Source organism: Centroberyx affinis, unplaced genomic scaffold (assembly GCF_046629955.1).
Source record: "Centroberyx affinis isolate AG114_WGS23_722 - 3 ecotype Tasmania unplaced genomic scaffold, CSIRO-AGI_Caff_v1 ptg003227l_1, whole genome shotgun sequence".
Lineage (NCBI taxonomy): Eukaryota > Metazoa > Chordata > Actinopteri > Beryciformes > Berycidae > Centroberyx > Centroberyx affinis.
The window spans coordinates 27,501-47,740 of record NW_027281262.1 but is presented as its reverse complement, the minus strand read 5'-3'; the positions used below and the strand labels follow the sequence as shown (position 1 = coordinate 47,740).

The window sequence follows — 20,240 nt, the reverse complement described above, 5'->3', positions numbered from 1 at the left end:
ATCCAAACTGGGGATACAATGGCCAGCAGCCCAGGATGCCGAGGGGGCGGAGTAGTAAAGATCCCTATTTTCTTTCATATTTTTGACTTCCTTTCCTCACCTACCTCACTTCCTTTCCTCTCCTTTCCTCATCATTAATTGGCTCTTGTTTCACCCTTTGTCACCCCTCATTTACCTGATTGAGTTCACCTGATCACTCCTTATTTGAAGACTGCACTCCCTCTCACTCACTCTCTCACCTTCGCATGGGGTGGCAGTTCTGGTAAGAGGAGTTTTTTACTCTTTAGTTCTTATCCTATGTCCATGTTAGTTTAACTGGAAACTTTATTTATTCTTATTTCTTTAAGATGGACATGTGAGCCTAATTTGTGTTAAGTTTTAATCTTGTATTTGTTTTCTTTCAGATTCAAGCCCATGTTTGTTTTTCTTCCTTTCATGCTCATAAATGCAATTCTTTGATTTGGAGAAATTAAACCTTTGTTCAGAAGATTGAAGTTTCCTGCCTTATTTCCATGCATTCTGATCCCATGCCCATGATGATAGTCAACTTTTCATTCTGAACCTCCTACATTACAGGCGGAGAGAGACCTGTATGACAGTAAGAGGCTCCTACCAGCCCAACCGCCATCAAAACAACTCCTACCAGCAGTGCTCGCTTGTATGAAGGAAATGAGCCGGTACCGGTCCAGTACGTTTAGGAGTAAGCTTCCCACCAAGGGCTACTCTAAGCTGGAGATCCACAGGATGGGGGAACCGGGGCTGGCCGAACCCCCAGTGGTGGAGCGTTCAGTGGCTTATCACCTCTTCCCTGACCGCTGCTCTCTCTCAGCCTCCTCCATCATTTCTCTGCCTAGCAAAACGGAGTGCTTCACCGCCTCCGTTTTCCAGAGGATGTACAACTACGCAGCACAGTCAGCGTACGCTCTAAACGCAATAACACTGCTATCTGCGTACCAGGCGGAAAACCTAGAAGAGATGGGCCGACAGCTGGACACAGGGTCACCTAACCCGGCCCTCTGGGACGAGATCTGTGTGGTGAACGACCTCATCCTGCGCTCCTCACGCGGCGCAGTGCAAGGCTGCGGTCGAGTGATGGGACTTGCAGTCTCAGGTGAGAGGGCCCTGTGGCTGAACCTCTCAGGCCTGAGTGATGGACAGAAGGCAGAGGTGATGGACGCCGCATACGACCCCACCAAAGGTCTTTTCGGTCCAGCTCTGGAAAAGATGAGGGAAACCAGCACACTCAGGAAACAAGAAGGTGAAGCCTTTGACCTCTGCCTACCCCGGAAACACATCCCTCGCCCCCCTCAGGGACTAAGGGCTGGCTTCGGGGGAGACAGGGGGGTGCCAAACCACAGAGGCAGGCAGCTGGCCAACAGACTAATCAGCAGCCTCGGTCAGAAAACCCAAAGCCATGGGGCAAACACTCCTTCGCTGCCATTGCAGCGAAGGAGGCCCGGGGGGTGACGTCACTGCAGTGCGACTACAAAGGCCTCACTCCCTGCCCGGGTAGACCAACGGCGCACATGTGCAGTTCACCCGTGAGTTTTGTCCACTATTTCTCAGGGGTACAGACTACAGTTCGCTGTGAGACCACCCAGATTCAAAGGTGTGTTAGTTTCAGTGGCCAAGGGGGATTCAGCACGAGTCCTAGAGGACGAAATAACATCCCTATGAAGCAAACAAGCGATCAGAGCCGTCCCGAGCGAGGAAGCTCAACAAGGTTTTTACTCCTGTTACTTCCTCGTTCCGAAGAAAGGGAGCTCATCCCTTCGCCCCATTTTAGATCTCCATATGTTAAACAGACACCTACGGAAATAGACGTTCAGGATGTTAACACACAAAGCGCTCTGTCGCTCAATCCGTCCGGGCGATTGGTTTGTAACAATCGATCTCTCTGACGCATATTTTCATATCACCATTTATCCCGCTCACAGGAAATTTCTCAGGTTTGCTTATCAGGGCAGAGCCTACGAATACCAAGCCATCCCTTTCGGGCTGTCATTAGCCCCGAGGGTGTTCAGCAAGTGTGTGGAGGCAGCTCTGTCTCCGTTAAGGAACAGCGGCATCAGAATATTCTCGTACATAGACGACTATCTGATATGCTCCCACTCGCGGGAACAGGCAGTCAGGGATTCTGCTACGGTGATAAATCATCTCAGGGATCTGGGGTTCAATAGGGGTTCAAGCTTAAATATATTTTAGTAGCAACTGCTGCCTTAAACTCTTTTTGAAAACAGACACAGATAATGACATTTTTATAGTGTTGTCAAGCCCATTCCACACCTGTGGACCTCTGCAAACCACACTAAAGTTCATACATTTAAGTTTACGTTTCTTACCCTTTATAAGATGCTTTTGTCTAGTCTTATATGTATGCGAGGGAAGGTAAGTCGGAATAAGGTCACAAAGTCTGTCGTTGAGCATGTATACAACATTATACATTATACAAGCATTGTGAAAGATATTACATTCAGTAAGATTCAGAAGACTGTAGCTGTGGAAAAGGTCAGTGGGAGCTTTACCTTGGACCATGATATGGCACGTATAACTTTCTTCTGTAAAATCTGTAGTTTCTCAAGATAACTAGGGAAAGTATTGCACCATATAACATTACAGTAATTTATATGAGGCTCAAATAAAGACTGATATAAGGTTAGAAGTGCTTCAAGCGGAAGAAAATTTCTCAACTTGAAAAATAAACCAACATATTTGGACAATTTTTTTTCGTCAATTCATCAATATGGCCCTTACAGTTTAGAAATTCATCAATGTGAACCCCCAGGAATTTGGTGGACTTCACTCTCTCAATAACCCGACCGTTTATTTTGATACAAACATGTTCAACATTATTTTGATTTCTATTGGAGTGAAAAACAATGAAGTTTGTCTTGCTTATATTTAAGGATAATTTATTGCATTTAAACCATGTATCCATCTTAACCAGTTCCTCATTTAGATTATTTTGCAGATCATTTAGATTTTTGTGTGATAAGAATAAATTTGTATCATCAGCAAATAATACTTTATGTAGAATGCTAGAGGAATTCACAAAATCATTTATATACAGACTGAAGAGGAGCGGCCCTAAAATTGATCCCTGGAGGACCCCATATTTGATGGTTTTACTTTGAGATTTGTGACCATTTACATAAACATATTGCTTCCTCCCATAATATAGCTTCTGAACCAACTGAGCCCTGTGTCTCTGACACCATAATGTTGTAGTTTGTTTAGAAGAATTTCAAAGTCAATAGTGTCAAATGCTTTTGATAAATCAAGGAAAATTCCAGTGCTGCAGTCGCCTTTATCAATAGTGTCATTGATTTTTTCGAAAAGATCAAGCATCGCTAAACAAGTGGTGCTCTTTTTTCTAAAGCCATACTGTGATGGAACAAGAATATTTGATTTATCTAAGTAATCACTAAGTCTACTATACACAATTTTCTCCAATACTTTGGAGAGAGTAGGCAATATAGATATAGTTTCGGTAGTTGTGCATATCACTTTTTTCACCAGACTTAAAGACTGGTACAATTCTAGCAATCTTTGTCATTTTAGGCACAACCCCACAAAGCAGAGAGAGATTGTTAGAGTAAACAAGTGGCTCCACAATTTCATTCACAATAGTTTTAAGAATTTTGCTACAGATTTCATCTTTGCCAGCTGTATGGGAACTTTTCATATTCATAATGATTTTAAAGACTTCATTTCTGTCAGTTGGCGTCAAAAAGAATGAATTCAAATAATTACCTTTAAGATATTGTCTGAAAGTAGCACCCTGTGGTTGACTAATTTTATTAGAGAGATTTTCACCTATGGAGATAAAATGATTGTTGAAGCTGCAAGATCAGCATTGTCAAAATCATTGCTGGCATTTCTGGCATTGTGTTTGATTTTGGTGTCAGGAAGCAGAGTGTTTTTGTGACCGGCTGAGGACTTTGTTGAGCACCTTCCAGGATTGCTTTTGATCACCCTGAGAAGCTTTAATAAGCTCAGTGTAGTGTCTTCGCTTACTCATTCGTATTACATGTGTGAGTTTATTTCTGTATTTTGTATATGATTCTTTATTTGCATCGCTTGGATTTTTAATATGGCGCTTATAAAGTTTGTTCTTTTTATTGATGGATTTTAAGACACCACTAGTAAGCTGTAATTTCTGATCTGCAGCACCACGTTTAATGGTCTTTTCAGGTGCGATCAATGGAGTCAGTTATTTCACTAATTAGAACATTATATACGGTGTCTGGATCTTTACAGTTATAGACTGAGTCCCATGTTTTGGCTCGCAGGTTTTTGCATAGTTGTTGCAAGGTTTTTTCATTCAGAACTTTAACTTTTGTTTTAGGAGGTGAATCATCAATCTTTTTAGCAAGATCAATGAATAATACAATAGGAAAATGGTCTGTAATGTCCGGAAATATTACACCTGAATCAATACAAGCATTTTGACTATATTCAATGATGGTATCAATGATTGACTTGCTGGATTTCGTTACTCTAGTAAATGTATTTATGGTGGAGAAAAAGGATGAAGAATATAATGTTAATAAAATCGTTTTTAACATTATCCTCTTTAGAAATATCGATAGTAAAATCCCCAAGAATAAAACAATTTTTATTATTTTTATTTATGCAATAGAAGAGTTCATCCAGTTTAATCTTGAAAGTGTCAAAGTCAGAGTCTGGGGGTCGAAAAATCACTCCAACAATTAAGTTTTTACCATTGTTTACATTTATCTCAATAAATAGAGAATCTGAGTGACCATCTTCAAGGATGAGGTCATCACAAATATTTACGGAGTGTCCTGAATCTACATATAAACACACTCCACCACCTGGTCTGCCAAGTCTATTTCTGTTATATAATCTGTAACCATCAAGGTTAAGAATATCCACATATGATCTATCATAAGCCAGGTTTCACTGCAGCCAATTACATCAAAACTACGGCCTATGTGATGCTTATTCAGACTTATAGTGTTAAGATGTAGCAATGAATAGTCGTTTTTGTTATTTATATGTTTCAGCTGGTCAGGTGTAAAACGCTTACAATTTAGCCTCCCACCGATGTTAAAGCAATGCTGTTCAAATACTTCATAACAGTTTATATCATTAAGGCCCATACAAAGTGATATAGTGTTGAGTGACTAATGTAATAATGAAGTAAGACCATACTAAAAAACCTCACATCTAAAGCTTAGAAATAATAATAATAATAAATAATAATAATAATAATAATAATAATAATAAAACAAAAACAAACAAACAAAGAAGGCCGAAAACAACTACATCAAGCAGTAAATATAAATATAAAGAGATGTAATCAAGTGATCCAACTTTAGGAAAAGCGCAACTTACTGGCGTCAGTTTACTGATAACATGTCGTTGGTTTGAGTTTGTAAGCAGGTAGATGCGTCCATCCTGAGTCCAACTGGCCACAAGCTTATCCTTGTTTTCTTTACACAAGTCATCAAGCAGTTTCACTCTCTTGGTCGTTAGATTCTCCAGAATGTGCATCTTTGGTGTAGATCCCTTGAGCCTTTTCTTCGCTTTGAAAACCTTGTCCCTGACGCTGTATTGAGCAAACTTGACAATAATTCCCCTTGGTTTGGCTTTCTTACTGTTGGGCTTCAGTCCAACAGTAAGAAGAGGGCTGCACCTCTATGTTGAGATTATTTTAAAAAATGTCACTAATAACCTTATTAGTGTTTTCACAATCGTTTTCCAGTTCCTTCTTGTACTGCTCTTGTTATTAAATTTATTATTAAACCTTTATTTAACCTTGTTCGTCTAAGGTGTCCTCCAGATCATCATACTTCTTTTGTAGTTCATCAAGTTTCCTGATCGTGTTTCTGAATTCATACATTAGGGATTCCTTTACCGATTCCGTGATGGAGTCGGTGATAGCCTTCTTGACAGGATCGATGAGAGAATCCATCAATATCTTGCAGATTTTGCAGATGAAATCAGAGTCCTGAAATAGAATATCCATCTGCTTGCTTATTGTGTCTTTGATATCAGCTCTGGGCACAGATAGTCTTTGTTCAGATTCCTCCGACGTAGGCCTATCCATGTCATCGCTTTTCTTGATCAGCTGTAGCATGTTGAATTGATTGTTGGTCGACGGTGTCGCGGTGGAAATCAGTTTCTAACCGCTAAACTGATATTATAGCTGCCGCCAAATAAGACGATATAGGTGTTCAGGATACTAAAGTTACAAACAGATGCACGAGTGGAGGATCACAATAAAAATCACATTATTTGTTGGTCGATCGGAGCTCGGTTTAGGTGCATCCGTCCCGTCTTGATGACATCATCTTCCTCTTGATGACATCATCTTCATCTCTCACACAGTGTCTCTCCCTCTTCCGGCTGGGAAAAGTCGTATCATTCAGACTCTGCCTGCTTGGCCTCATGGCTTCAGTCATTTCTGTTGTTCATCTGGGGCTTCTAATGATGAGGGATTTCCAGTGTGTGGTGGCTCTCCGCCAGTGGAGGGACACGACGGCCCTCGTGTCAGGTGTCCCGCTGGGAGCAGTGTCATCCAGAGTAACCATGACAACGGACGCGTCCCTGTCAGGATGGGGAGCGACCATGTCGGGCAGAGCGGTGAACGGCACCCGGGGCCCGAGGCTGGCTCAGGCTCACATAAACGTCTTGGAACTTTAGGTAGTGTTTTTTGCACTAAAACATTCTCTGCCCTTTCTCCAAGGTCGCCGTGTCTTTAGCTCGGAAAATAATCGTACGGAGCGGCACCGGGCTCCCGTCCCTTCGAGCGACACGTGTGCCGGGCGTTTTGAACAGGGGGGGGGCGGATCTTCTGTCCCGAGGGAACCCCCTGTACGGAGACCGGGCGCTTCACCCACAGGTGGTGGAGCAAATTTGGCAGAAAAACATCCGGGCAGCCGTAGATCTCTTCGTCTCGCAGGAAAACGCTCAGTGTCCGTTGTTTTTCTCCCTGTCGGAGGTAAACGCACCTCTGGGTGTGGATGCTCTGGCCCGCCCGCGGCCGAACGTGCTGCTCTATGCGTTCCCCCCTCTCGGTCTGATCTCCCCCACCCTAACCGGGGTGAGAGAGCAGGGCTTGTCGCTGATCCTGACAGCGCCGCGGTGGCCAAGCATTGGGTGGCAGAAATAATACAGCTTCTGGCAGGCGAGCCGTGGCCTCCCCCCATACGCAGGGATCCTCTGTCCTCACCCAGACCGCATAGCGCTCTGGGCTCGGCCCGTCAGAGGGGGAACCTGAACGCTGCAGGCCTGCCTGAGCGGGTCACTGACACGATTCAGTGACTTGAGACACACCGTTCCTTTTCAGTGTTCGGTGGTCGACCTGCTGTGTTTCCTGCAGGAATTAGTAGATATGGGGAAGGCCTTTTCTACAATTAAAGCGTACTTAGCGGCCATCTCAGCGTGTCATGTGGGCTTCGGGGATAAGCCTGTGGGGCAGCATCCTTTAGTTTGTCGCTTTATGAAGGGTGCACGCCGTCAGCTCCCGGTTTCCAGGCCCCTGGCCCCTCTGTGGGAGCTGTCGGTGGTGCTGGACGCCCTTTCTCGTCACCCATTTGAGCCTATAGAGGCGATGAAGTTTATTTCACTGAAGACAGTATTGCTCTTAGCTTTAACCACAGCAAAGCGTGTGAGTGACTTACTGGCTTTGTCCTTCTGCCCTTCCTGCTTGCGGTTTGCTCCAGGGCTCACCTAAGTCTGCCTGCGGCCCGGGCCTTTGTGCCTAAAGCGATGGAGTCAGCCTACAGATGTCCCACAGTGGAGCTTTCGGCTTTTCACCCCCTTCCATTCTCCTCAGTGGAGGAGCAGAGGCTAACACATTATGCCCGGTGAGGGCTCTGCATGTGTATGTGAGTAGGACAGCAGAGGAGAGAGGATCAGCTGTTTGTGTCCTGGGCCACTCCCTATAAGGGCAAGCCGTTGTCCCGCCAGAGGCTGTCCCACTGGATTGTGGAGGCTATATCTCTGGCCTATAGATGTAAGGGTTTGCAGCCCCCCCAGGGTTTCAGGGCTCATTCAAGGAGGGGCATGGCCACCTCATGGGCCCTGTTCAGGGGGGTTTCAGTACAGGACAGCTGGGCTACGCCTCACACTTTTGTAAGGTTTTACAGGCCGGATGTCTCGGGGCCATCCTTGGCGCCAGGGTCTGTGTAATAATCACTACCGGCTCAACATTGTTTATGGCTTCGGGAAGCTGAAACTACGGCTTATTAACAGCCAGACATGTTTACATTAGAACTGCAGCCCATGCTTCTGCCGTCTTCTTGCCAGCTGTCTCGTCCTGCTTGCTTGTCTTGGCTCTAGTTTGTGAGTTTGTCTTGTTCAGTGCAGCATGTCTGTGCTGATGTGTACGCTGTGTCCTCTAGTGTCACATATGTGCTTTTACTCTAGGTGTGTTTGTTCTGTCTGAAGCCTGCTATAGTCTGTTATTGTGTCCGCTCTGCTTTAGTGTCTTATGTACACTGTGCTTATATGTGCATCTGTTTTGTCTACATGCTATTGTCTGCTAATCTGTCCTTTCTTGTTTTATTGTGTCTCTTGTGTCACTTACTTAGTTCTTTATCTCTGTAACACATGCATTTTTTTTAGGCTGCCTTTTGAACATCTGGCCAGGGACAGCAGATGAAAACGAGCCTTTCTGGCTAACTCTGGCTCATTTACAGTTTGACTGTTGATTGATGTGCATTGTCCCTGAAAAATAAACCAATTTAAAAAAAAAGAGTGCTCTATATCTCCCGTAGTGAAACACCGAACGAAGTTAGAAAAAGAACTTTGGGTTACTTAATGTAATCCCTGGTTCTTTGATAACAGAGAGGCGTTTCACCATCACTTCCCTCCTTGCAGGGAAGGAGGGAACCCAGTTCTCCTCTGGGTTTAACATGTTGTTCAGAACATATTAGCATATTAGCAAGTTATGGCATAAGATGGAAAATGCTGAATAAGCAACGGGAACTTGATGATGATCTGCGTCTCTTGTCGGTCTGATCGTTTGTTTTCGTGAACGGAGGAACGGTGCGTCGCTTTAAATGCCGCTGCCGCAAGGAATTGTGGGACGGCGTTATCTCCTTTCCTTTGGTAAAGGAGGCTCCAGTGTCTCCTATGCTAAAGGAGCTAAGTAAGGAAGCATTGAAGCTCCTTTCCTTAGTGTTTAGAGGATTCAAACAGCTCTTATCATGGCTGACACTGAGAAACTTCCACTCAGTGAGGAACCTTCCTAAGCAGAAACACTATTGGACCGCAGCCCAGGTTCACTCGCCTCCTCGCATCTTCTCCTCGTTTCCTCCGTGACCTTTGACCGAGGAGTCGAGGAAGAGACGCGAGGCGAGGAGACGAGGAGACATCGTTACCAAATGGAATGAACCCGTGGAGTCACTGGAGCTTCCGTAGTTGGTCACGCCGAGGCGATTCCCACAGTGACACACTGAGCGAAGTGATCAAAGAACCGGGGATTATGTTTAGTAACCTGAAGTCATCTGGGCCCTTGGGTTAAAATACCAAACTATTCCTTTAACTACAGATACACATTTCTCACGCTCTCAAGTTTCCACGCATCCAAAAATAATAAATGTATTAAACCAATTAATCATGGTGCGGGCCAGTAGAGCGCGCATGCGTATCACGCTACAGTGACAGGAGGGCTTTAGGACCATGCGGAACTGACAGGAGACTGCCGACCGGTGAGCAAACAAACAGACTCTCTCGTGAACTACACACGGTAAGAATAAAAAACAACAGACAGGCCATCATAATATAATAATAATAATGATTATAATAATAATAGCCTAATAATAACAACAACAATCAAACTTTTAAGTGGGGGAAATGTTTATGCACTCACTGCTAAAACGGGAGGGGCGGGGCAGGACTCCGTGTGTGTGTGTGTGTGTGTGTGTGTGTGTGTCTTTGCTGTGTCTTGTTACTTCCTGGTTGTGAAGCGCTTTGTCCCCTCCGCGGTGCGCAGCTCCAGACTCTCCGGGACTTTAGTGAGACTCCGCCCGGTCAGACGGAGGCGACAGGCCGCCCAGGTGAAGTCTGGCGGCACGCGCTGTTAGTGGAGCGAGCTGTGTGGGAAACGGCGTAACGTGAAGCGCGAGGGGCAGAGAGCAGACAGACAGACAGCGAGTGGTGAATCAGCGGCAGGTGAGTGTGACGTCATGGATTTCTAACGTGAAATTACTGTAACGGAAGTGCCACAACTCAAAGTCTGCCTCCGTTAGAGCAGGCGGTGTCACCGTGATGACGTTTCTTCCACCTGTGTGTGAACCCTGTTAGTTACTGAGTGTGTGTGTGTGTGTGTGTGTGTGTGTGTGTGTGTGTGTGTGTGTGTTCAAGGTCAACTGTATTATAATCCCAGAGGGCGATGGTTTCGCAGGCCAGAAGCAACACAGCAATAAACACGAAGAACAAGACAAAAGTAAAAAAAAAAAAGACATAATCAGACACACATGGCAGTGGGTTGTAGTCCAGGGTACAGCAAAGTGTATTACAGCAAAGTGTATTACAGTAAAGTGTATTACAGTAAAGTGTATTACAGTAAAGTGTATTACAGTAAAGTGTATTACAGCAAAGTGTATTACAGTAAAGTGTATTACAGTAAAGTGTATTACAGTAAAGTGTATTACAGCAAAGTGTATTACAGCAAAGTGTATTACAGTAAAGTGCAAGTGCCTGTCTGTTTAACAAGCTAATAGCTGTTGGAAGGACTGAGTGCTTGTGTCTGTTTGTGTTAATCCTCGGTACCTGAGGGGAGAGTCTGGACTCTGAGTGTAGTGGGGGGGGGGGGGGGGGGGGGTCTGGACTCTGAGTGTAGTGGGGGGGGTCTGGACTCTGAGTGTAGTGGGGGGTCTGGGATCTGAGTGTAGTGGGGGTCTGGGATCTGGACTCTGAGTGTAGTGGGTCAGCATCTCTTGGATAGTTCTGCAGACCAGCCTGACTGACTCCTGTAACTTTGCTGCAGTGCTTCACTCTCCGGCTCAGAGCGTTTTTACTTTTCACTCTTAGATTTCTGAACCAACAGATCACAGAAAACACAAAACTGACTGAATAACAGATCTGTGAAACACGGTCAGCATTGACCTCTGTTCCCAGACATGTCTCCACACTCTGCACCACCTGGCCCTGGATAGTGGTGTGTACAGGAGCCAGGGGGTTTCCTCTAAAATCAATGGACATCTGTGTGTGTGTGTGTGTGTGTGTCTGTGTGTGTGTGTGTGTGTGTGAGTGAGAGAAGCCTGATCAGACTGAAGCTGAAGCAAAAAGGTTCAAGGTTGAGTTAGAGCAGCAGGATGCTCTGTGTGTGTGTGGGTGTGTGTGTGTGTGTGTGTGTGTGTGTGTGTGTGTGTGTGTGTGTGTGTGTGAGAGACTGCCTTCAATTCATTTGTAATTCAGCCACGCTGCCATTTTATACCATCTCATGACATTTATTCCTCCAAATGAAATTGTATAGTAACTTGTCAAGAGTGCAGGAGGGTGGAGTGGGGAATCTTTCTCATATAAACTATCTTTGTGAGCGGACCTTCTCCTCTGGTTCTCTCTCTCTCTCTTCCTCCTGTATCTGGACTCCCATTGGCTGTTGTCAGCGTCAGTCTCAGGTTTCAGTCTTGTAAAGTCAGCTCCACATCACACGACTTCTAGTTGGAGAGTTTGTCAAATTTATCGCCTCAGTTTGAATCTCGCTGCACTTCCTGTCAGCGGATCTGACTGAGCGTCTCCATGACGCCCTCACAGCGTTTTCCCATGATGCAAACCTGCTATTCTGCTGAGAGAGAACCTCGACCTCGCGGTTCTCTCTCAGCCAATCACAGTCAGGCAAACGGAACTACAGTTTACAAGACGCTTTTGACTCTTCTGTTCAGCGGGAATTAGAGGTGAGAGAGAAACATCTGCTTTGTGTCTTGAACTTCCACTTGAGATCTGATTGGCTGTTGACCGCTGTGGTCAGGAGAGCCCCGCCCCTGAATCCAAACCGGTTTGATGTTGTCCTCGCAGTCCCAGCAGCCGGTCGGTCTCTGCTGGCCTCACACCAGTCCACCGCGGGCCTGCCCATGTGACACCTGATCAAAGCAGGAAGCTTTGCTTTGGGAGCATCAGCAGGAGCGTCAGGGTGATGTCATCTGACTCCACAGACACCCAACACATTCTCATAGCCGGTGACAGTGACATCATTAGGAGCAGGGGCAGGGCACACACACACACACACACACACACACACACACACACACACACACACACACACACACAGCTGTAGCATTTCCCTTAGCAAGTGGAAGACGAATGCGTCTCACATAGAGCCAGTTTACCAGGAAGGAAACAGGCCTCTAGGAGACGGTCTCATAAATGACGTTGTGTTTGTCCCAGCTGTGTTGATCAGGCCTCAGAGCTTATCAGAGCCTGTCCTACACCCAATACACTTACAATACAGTCAGTGTAAACTGGAGCAGGCTTACCTTTGGACAGGACAGGACAGGACTGGACAGGTCAGGTCAGGACAGGACAGGACAGGACAGGTCAGGACAGGTCAGGACAGGTCAGGACAGGACAGGACAGGTCAGGACAGGACAGGCTTCATGGTCAGGACAGGACAGGACAGGACAGGACAGGCTTCATGGTCAGGACAGGCCAGGCCAGGACAGGTCAGGACAGGTCGGGACAGGACAGGACAGGACAGGACAGGACAGGCTTCATGGTCAGGACAGGACAGGCCAGGACAGGTCAGGACAGGTCAGGACAGGACAGGTCAGGACAGGTCAGGACAGGACAGGACAGGTCAGGACAGGACAGGCTTCATGGTCAGGACAGGACAGGACAGGACAGGACAGGCTTCATGGTCAGGACAGGCCAGGCCAGGACAGGTCAGGACAGGTCGGGACAGGACAGGACAGGACAGGACAGGACAGGCTTCATGGTCAGGACAGGACAGGCTTCATGGTCAGGACAGGCCAGGCCAGGACAGGTCAGGACAGGTCGGGACAGGACAGGACAGGACAGGACAGGACAGGCTTCATGGTCAGGACAGGACAGGCCAGGACAGGTCGGGACAGGTCAGGACAGGACAGGACAGGACAGGACAGGACAGGCTTCATGGTCAGGACAGGCCAGGCCAGGACAGGTCAGGACAGGTCAGGACAGGACAGGACAGGACAGGACAGGCTTCATGGTCAGGACAGGCCAGGCCAGGACAGGTCAGGACAGGTCGGGACAGGACAGGACAGGACAGGCTTCATGGTCAGGACAGGCCAGGACAGGACAGGCCAGGACAGGTCGGGACAGGTCAGGACAGGACAGGACAGGACAGGACAGGACAGGCTTCATGGTCAGGACAGGCCAGGCCAGTACAGGTCAGGACAGGTCGGGACAGGACAGGACAGGACAGGCTTCATGGTCAGGACAGGACAGGCCAGGACAGGTCGGGACAGGTCAGGACAGGACAGGACAGGCTTCATGGTCAGGTCAGGACAGGCCAGGACAGGTTGGGACAGGTCGGGACAGGACAGGACAGGACAGGCTTCATGGTCAGGACAGGACAGGCCAGGACAGGTCGGGACAGGTCAGGACAGGACAGGACAGGCTTCATGGTCAGGACAGGCCAGGACAGGTCAGGACAGGACAGGACAGGCTTCATGGTCAGGACAGGACAGGACAGGTCAGGTCAGGACAGGTCAGGTCAGGTCAGGTCAGGACAGGCTTCATGGTCAGGACAGGACAGGTCAGGACAGGTCAGGTCAGGACAGGTCAGGTCAGGACAGGTCAGGACAGGACAAGACAGGACAGGCTTCATGGTCAGGACAGGACAGGTCAGGACAGGTCAGGTCAGGACAGGTCAGGTCAGGACAGGTCAGGACAGGACAAGACAGGTCAGGACAGGTCAGGTCAGGACAGGTCAGGACAGACTGCCTGTCTGTCTGTCTTGGACTTTGCAATCATTGCTTATGGCTAAACTTATTTATTTTTTCTCTTCCTACGTTTTTGCAGTTTCCCGTGAGATGGCACATGGTGGAGACTTTCCATTTGGCAGAATGGTAGATATTGGTGGTGGCTTGTTGTGGCCTGTAGGAGCCAAATATGTTGTTGGAATAAGGAGAATTTAATTGTTATTTACTGCGTGTACACTGGGTGTCGCTATGCTAGTAAAGGTAGGAAAGTCTCTGTTGTCGTCAGGTGTTTGAAGGACAAAGAGGGTTTTGACCGCTGTGACGCTAACAGTTTGTTTCTCACGCTGTAAGTTGTGTTTGGTTTTTCGATGGAAACTGGAAAACGGACTTTATGCCCGATGGAAACAGTAAAGAGATGGTTACTCTGCAGTCGAAGAACAGCCTGCAGATTCTGTTCTGAACAGCAGATGGTGGCGTATGGTAACATCTCAGTAGCTGAAGTCATAGACTGAGCTCCTTTAAAGGCCTTTTCAGATCGGATGTGGAAACGACACTCTGCGCCCTCAACTCGTTCTTCTCTGTGGCTTCGCCCCGCTCGGACCTCACCTGTCCACCATTTTGAGTTTCTGCAATTTTGACCTTTTTGAAAAACACGTTTTTGCCAACTCCTTCCCCATTGGTCCAATTGTCACCAAAATTTGCAGGAGCCATCTTTGGACTGAGCTGACCAAAGATTTAATTTTGTGTTTTGATATCTTACATGGTTTGTCTGATATTAGCCAATGACTTTTCTAGCATGCTACAACACAAAATTGGTCATAAATTTTTGACTGTGTCCAATCTTCATAAAACGTGATACATATCTTCAGTACAGATACAGAAAGATTTGGGCAAAAGCATTTTAAATTTGACCAATAGAGTGCGCCACAAATTCCAAAACGGTGTATCTCCTTGTCCGTCCAGTCAAACCTGGCAGACCTGCTGTTGGCACAAGCATCAGTCTCAGGATGAATTTTGTTTCCAGTTGCAGCATGTGGTCACGGTAAATTCTGCTCCCATGTTTTCACAGTTTTCTATGAGACGGTTCATGATAGAGTCACTGGCCACTAACCAGGACCGAAGTCCTGCTGGTTTTCTGTCCTACCAGGTCTCTCTAGATCAGTCTAAATCATCTCTATTAGATCAGAATGAAAACCGGTTGGGAGCGGCTGACTCGGCCTTTAGAAGAACAGTGATAGAAACTGATAATCCCTGGCACAGCCCGTACTACAAACCAAGCGCTCCTCCTTGTCAAACTCCTTTTACCAGTCTCATGAAGTCATAAAGAAGGCCAGAGACGTTGGGTGTGTTTTCTGCATGGATCCATAAATCCTCCCTCTCCTGAGGTTTGACTGACAGCTGTGGTTGTTAAGTGGGGTTGGTTTGTTGGAAGCTCTGGGAGCTAAGCCCCGCCCACAATCCCTCCACTGAGTCTCCACAAAAATGCGATATGTAATTATTATTATACTGGCTGGTCTGCTGTCTGCAGATCAGCCTTCAGCTTCAGACTCTCACAGCTGAAGTGATGAGAGCCAGAGCTGCTGCTACTTTATGAAGTCTGGATCTGTCTTGTGATCTGGATCTGACCGACTCAGTACAGTTTCATCTAATCTGATCTCCAAACAGGACTACAAAGTCCCAAGATCCTCTTCCTGAAGCTTGAAGCTACTTGGCTCCTCCCACCAACCCTGGGGAGGGTCTCCATGGTAACCAGGTGAGTTGAATTCTTCTTATTTCTAATTTTAACTAATTTTCCTTTAATGCTCTACAAGATGCTCTTATCAATCTTAAACTGGTACTTAATGCAAATAAAACAAAATTCATGCTGTTTACTAGAGCCAGAAATATTGATCACAATTGTATGCATATATCCACTGCGAATGGATCTAACATTGAGAGAGTTACTGAATATAAATATCTTGGCATCTGGCTTGATGAGAAATTTACTTTTAAATACCATATAGACAATCTTGTTAGCAAACTGCATCAAAAAATTGGCTTCTTTTACAGAAACAGAACCAGCTTCACTATGATTAGCAGAAAGAGGATTGTTGAGGCAGTTTTCCATCAGTGTTGGATTATGGGGATGTAATTTACAGAAATGCTGCTCTGTCCACTCTTAAACCCCTAGACACGCTCTATCATTCTGCCCTCAGATTTATTACTGGTGATGGCTATGGTACTCACCATTGTATTCTGTATAATAAGGTGGGTTGGTCTTCTCTGGCAGAGAGGCGTAATAAACATTGGTATTTGTTTATATATAAAGCCCTCGTTGGAAAGCTACCACCCTACATTTCAATGATGCTGGACTGGAACCTTGGACCCTATCAAACTCGCTCAAATGACTTGCTTATGCTTAAGGTCCCCCAAGCACGGTCTAAATCTGGACAATCAGCCTTTTATTTTAGTGCTCCAAATTCTTGGAATGATCTTCAACACACACTAAAAATCAATACTCTACTAACCTATGGACAATTTAAAACCATGATCACAAACCTCCCTGCCTCAATGTGTAACTGTTTTAATTGATTTTCTTTATTCTCATCTATGTCTTGTCCTATTTATTTAAAACTTTGAACTTGTTTGTAACTCGACATCATTGTAAATGAGGGCAACCTCAATGGTTATTCGAGTTTAAATAAAGGTATGAAATGAACTACTACATAACTACATAATTTCATGGTTCTGTCTTGGAGAATCCAAAACAAATTAACAGGTACTAACCAACTACCATTGAACTCTTTCTCTATTTTTCTGATAATTAGAGCATAATTTCATGGTTCTTTCCAGGAAACTTCCTAAGAAATTAACAGTTCCTCTCTAGGAAATTATTAGAAAATTGCAGACCCCGGAAAATTAAAGCGTGACCGATCATTTTTGTTGCCGATCAGAAGTTTTGTTTCAAATTTGATCTAGTAGTTTGTTGCGGTTAAAAAGGTGGTGTTCAGTTCTTCTGATTCTTGCTGTGACATTTTGGCATTTGTGTCGTTAGTGTTATATTGAAAGAGCTTTTATCTCTGTTCCTCTACATGATAACTTTATCGGTACGGTGCGCTCTTGAGTCTTTTTCACCCTGTTCTCAAGTTTGATTGTTCATGTTTGAGCAGGGGTGTGGCCAGCCCGCCCTGACCTTTAATGCCCTTGGTAAGATGATCTGAGGTGGAATAAGGAAGCAAGAGTGTGGAAATGCATGAAGGGGCGAGACCATGCAGAGCCTTGTTTGTGATGAGTGGTATCTTGAAATCTATCCTATACATTCTATGTGATTGGCTGTTTGTTCCAAACTCCGCCTCTTTCATGTGAAGGTGTTCACACCTGATGGATAAACTCACTGTGTCAGAGCAGTTATTCTGGTTTTGTGGGAACAGCAGTGTTGGTCTAGTGAGGAGAGGAGACTGCCGACCCGGTGAGCAAACACACTTTACACCGGCAACACTTTATAACTAACTAAGAGTTAATGCATTAAGGGTGAACAAATGCTTAACTAATGCCCATTTCTGACACTCAGCCTTGATTTGTAAAGACTTTAGTCGTGTAGTAACGCTTTGTGAAGCATAAGGAGCTTTACAATAGATAATGTGAAATGGATTAATTAGGAGTTAAGTTAAGAAGCATAAATTCATGTCTTATTGACTGTAGTAATCCATCAGTTGGAAAACCACCTGGATGCATCATTTCCAGGGAATCCTTAAGTAATGTTTCACACCCATGGTCCTGTCATAGATTATTTTTCTAAATGGTGTCAAGAAGCCTTTTTGGAATTGAAAGTGACAAAGACCAAGGATATGTGTATTGATTTTAGACGTCATCACTCCAATCCTGTCAACACTAAAATGAATGGTCAGGCTGTAGAAGTCATACGAGTACCTGGGCACTATAACTGATAATAAGCTGAGCTTTGATCGTAACACCAATCTGCTGTGTAAGATCCTTTATTGAGTCGATTTGTATTTTTTCTTTTATCTGTTGGTATGCTTCTCTCAATCTCAAACAGAAAAATGCGTTAACTAAGGTCTGTAGCAGTATCACAGGTACTCAACAGAAAAGTCTGACTGATTTATATAACAAACAAGTTGTCTGTTATATAAATCAGGTGCTGTCAGACAATCCATCTTGTCTGACCCCCCCCCCCCCACACACACACACACACACACACACACACACACACACACACACACCTAGAGATCCGTTCATACTTCTCTTTTTGATATTGTGTGTTAATATTGTTTTTACTGCTGCACAGCCATTTTCCCTCTGGGGACAAATGAAATTCTACTTGACTTGACTTGTATAAGCCTCGGTAAGGCATGAAGAGCTGTCAAATGGGTTATATATAATAATGATAACAATAATAATAATAATTCAAATAATAATGATAATAAACTTTATTTATATAGCACTTTTCAAAAAACAAAGTTTATAAAGTGCTTCACAGAGAAAATAAAAACAGATAGATTTTTTTTTTTTTAATTTTAAACTCAATTCCTAACTTTATTGGAAGCGAGTGTGAAGACGGTAAGACAGGTGTAATGTGTGACGTACGCTTAGTTTTGATCAACAATGTTGCTGCAGAGTTTTGAACTAATTCAGACAAGGTAAACAATGCATTGCGGTAGTAGTAGTAACGTGATGTCACAAAGGCATGAAAAACCCATTCAGTGTTGTGAGAAGAGAGAAAAGGACTGATTTTGGCAATGCTCCTCAATTGAGCACAACTGTACCAACTTCTTGACATGAAGTTAAACATTTTAGTTTGGGTTAAAGACGACAGCTAGATGTTTTGACACAGGCTTAACATTGCAGAGCAGAGGGACTGCTGACATTGTTTAGAAAAACATTCAGGAACGATAAGAAGAACTTCAGTTTTATCTGAATTCAGCTGGAGAAAGTTGTGAGCCATCCAGTCCTTGATACCAGCCGATCATGTCAGACGGTCAGCCGACTGAAATCATTTGGATTAATTGAAAGATACAACTGAGTGTCGTCCGTGTAAAAGTGAAAAGCAGTGTCATGCTGACGGATCATTTGCACCAAGGGTTTCATATACAGTAACAGAGAACAATATTGGCCCCAGAATGGAGCCCTGCGGAACCCCACATGTTGTTTCAGAGGCTGAGGATGTAAAGCTGCCAGTCCACACTGTCATAGTCCCGTTGGAAAGATAGGACTAAACCGGTTCACCGTCTCAGAGACACCAGCACATTGCTGCAGTCTGTTTATTAGAACAGACTGGTCAGTGATGTGGGAGCAGCTCAGAGCTCTGACAGCATCAGCTCTCACCAGCTTGGCACTTCTGACCCGGAGGAGGGAAGCTTCAGTGCTGTGATGCTGATGAACGCCCGACTGGAACTTCTCAGAAACATTATTTCTTTCAACCGCATCTAAGAGTTGCTTTGAGATCACTTTCTCCAAAATTTCTGAAATAAAAGGTAGTTTAGAGACGAGCCTTTAACTACTTGGTAAAGTGGAGTCAAGACTGGGTTTCTTTAACAGTGGCTGAAGAAAACATGAATTAAAGGATAAGGCCGATGTTTTTTAATGCATTTCTTACCGTAAACAAATATAACAAAATCAGCAATGATTTTGTTTTGCCAACAAGTCTGGTCCATGTATCTGGTCCCAGTGCAGCCATGTCCCAGCAGCCATAGAACTCCATTGTATTAAAAAGATTAAAAACCCGTCACAGAGCCATGCTGCTGCTCTGCAGCATATTTCATCATCACCATGCACCGGGCCGGACCACTTTCTCCTCAAACGACTTAATAAGCCGACTGTAAACACGTTTTCCATCTCAGGAAAGTAGTTCCGTAGCACAGAAAATAGTCCCCCGGCGTAATGAAGAATTTGTTCCCGTTTGAATTTGATTTGGTAAAAACTACAACAGCCTGACTTTTCATGGTAACAGTTACAGATTTTTAAAATGTGAACTATGTCTTTGTGAGCTGGATTTCAAGGTTTTTAGCTTCCAGTTGGAGCCAATGACTTCTGGGTTGAAGCTAAAAACAGAACGTGGGAAGTCAGAAAGTAACGAGAGGAGAGCAAACGTTTTCAGTTTTTGGACTTTATGTCTAGTCTTTGATTTTTGCTGCAATATTGGATCATTTGAACATTTCTTGAAATGAAACCATGTGAGGTTTAGAGGGAAAAAGCACTATTTGGTGGAGCTGTTAACAACTCATAGACATCTGAAATGTGACCCGACTACACACTGCTTTCTGTAAGACGTCAAAAGCCAAAAAGGTTGGAAACCACTGGTTTCATCTTTAACAATGTGTTGTATTTTAAAAGCTTGTTATATTATCCATTGTGTCAAATCTC

General features: G+C 44.9%; 1 protein-coding gene and 1 pseudogene across 3 annotated transcripts in view; both read left to right on the top strand.

The window, feature by feature from the left end:
• Window positions 1-6,330: 6,330 nt before the first annotated feature.
• Window positions 6,331-7,249, top strand: LOC139660159 (uncharacterized; annotated as a pseudogene).
• Window positions 7,250-9,651: 2,402 nt separating this feature from the next.
• The window catches only part of LOC139660157 (globoside alpha-1,3-N-acetylgalactosaminyltransferase 1-like), a 26,903-nt gene continuing 16,314 nt past the window's right edge, over window positions 9,652-20,240 (top strand). For 2 of the 3 annotated variants that reach the window (XM_071538226.1, XM_071538223.1), the window contains exons 1-3: window positions 9,652-9,724; window positions 9,971-10,149; window positions 15,546-15,633. The gene's annotated coding sequence lies outside the window, so the exon portion shown is untranslated. Of the gene's footprint in view, window positions 9,725-9,946; window positions 10,150-15,545; window positions 15,634-20,240 lie in introns of those variants that run through there. The other variant, XM_071538225.1, reaches the window with a different exon arrangement.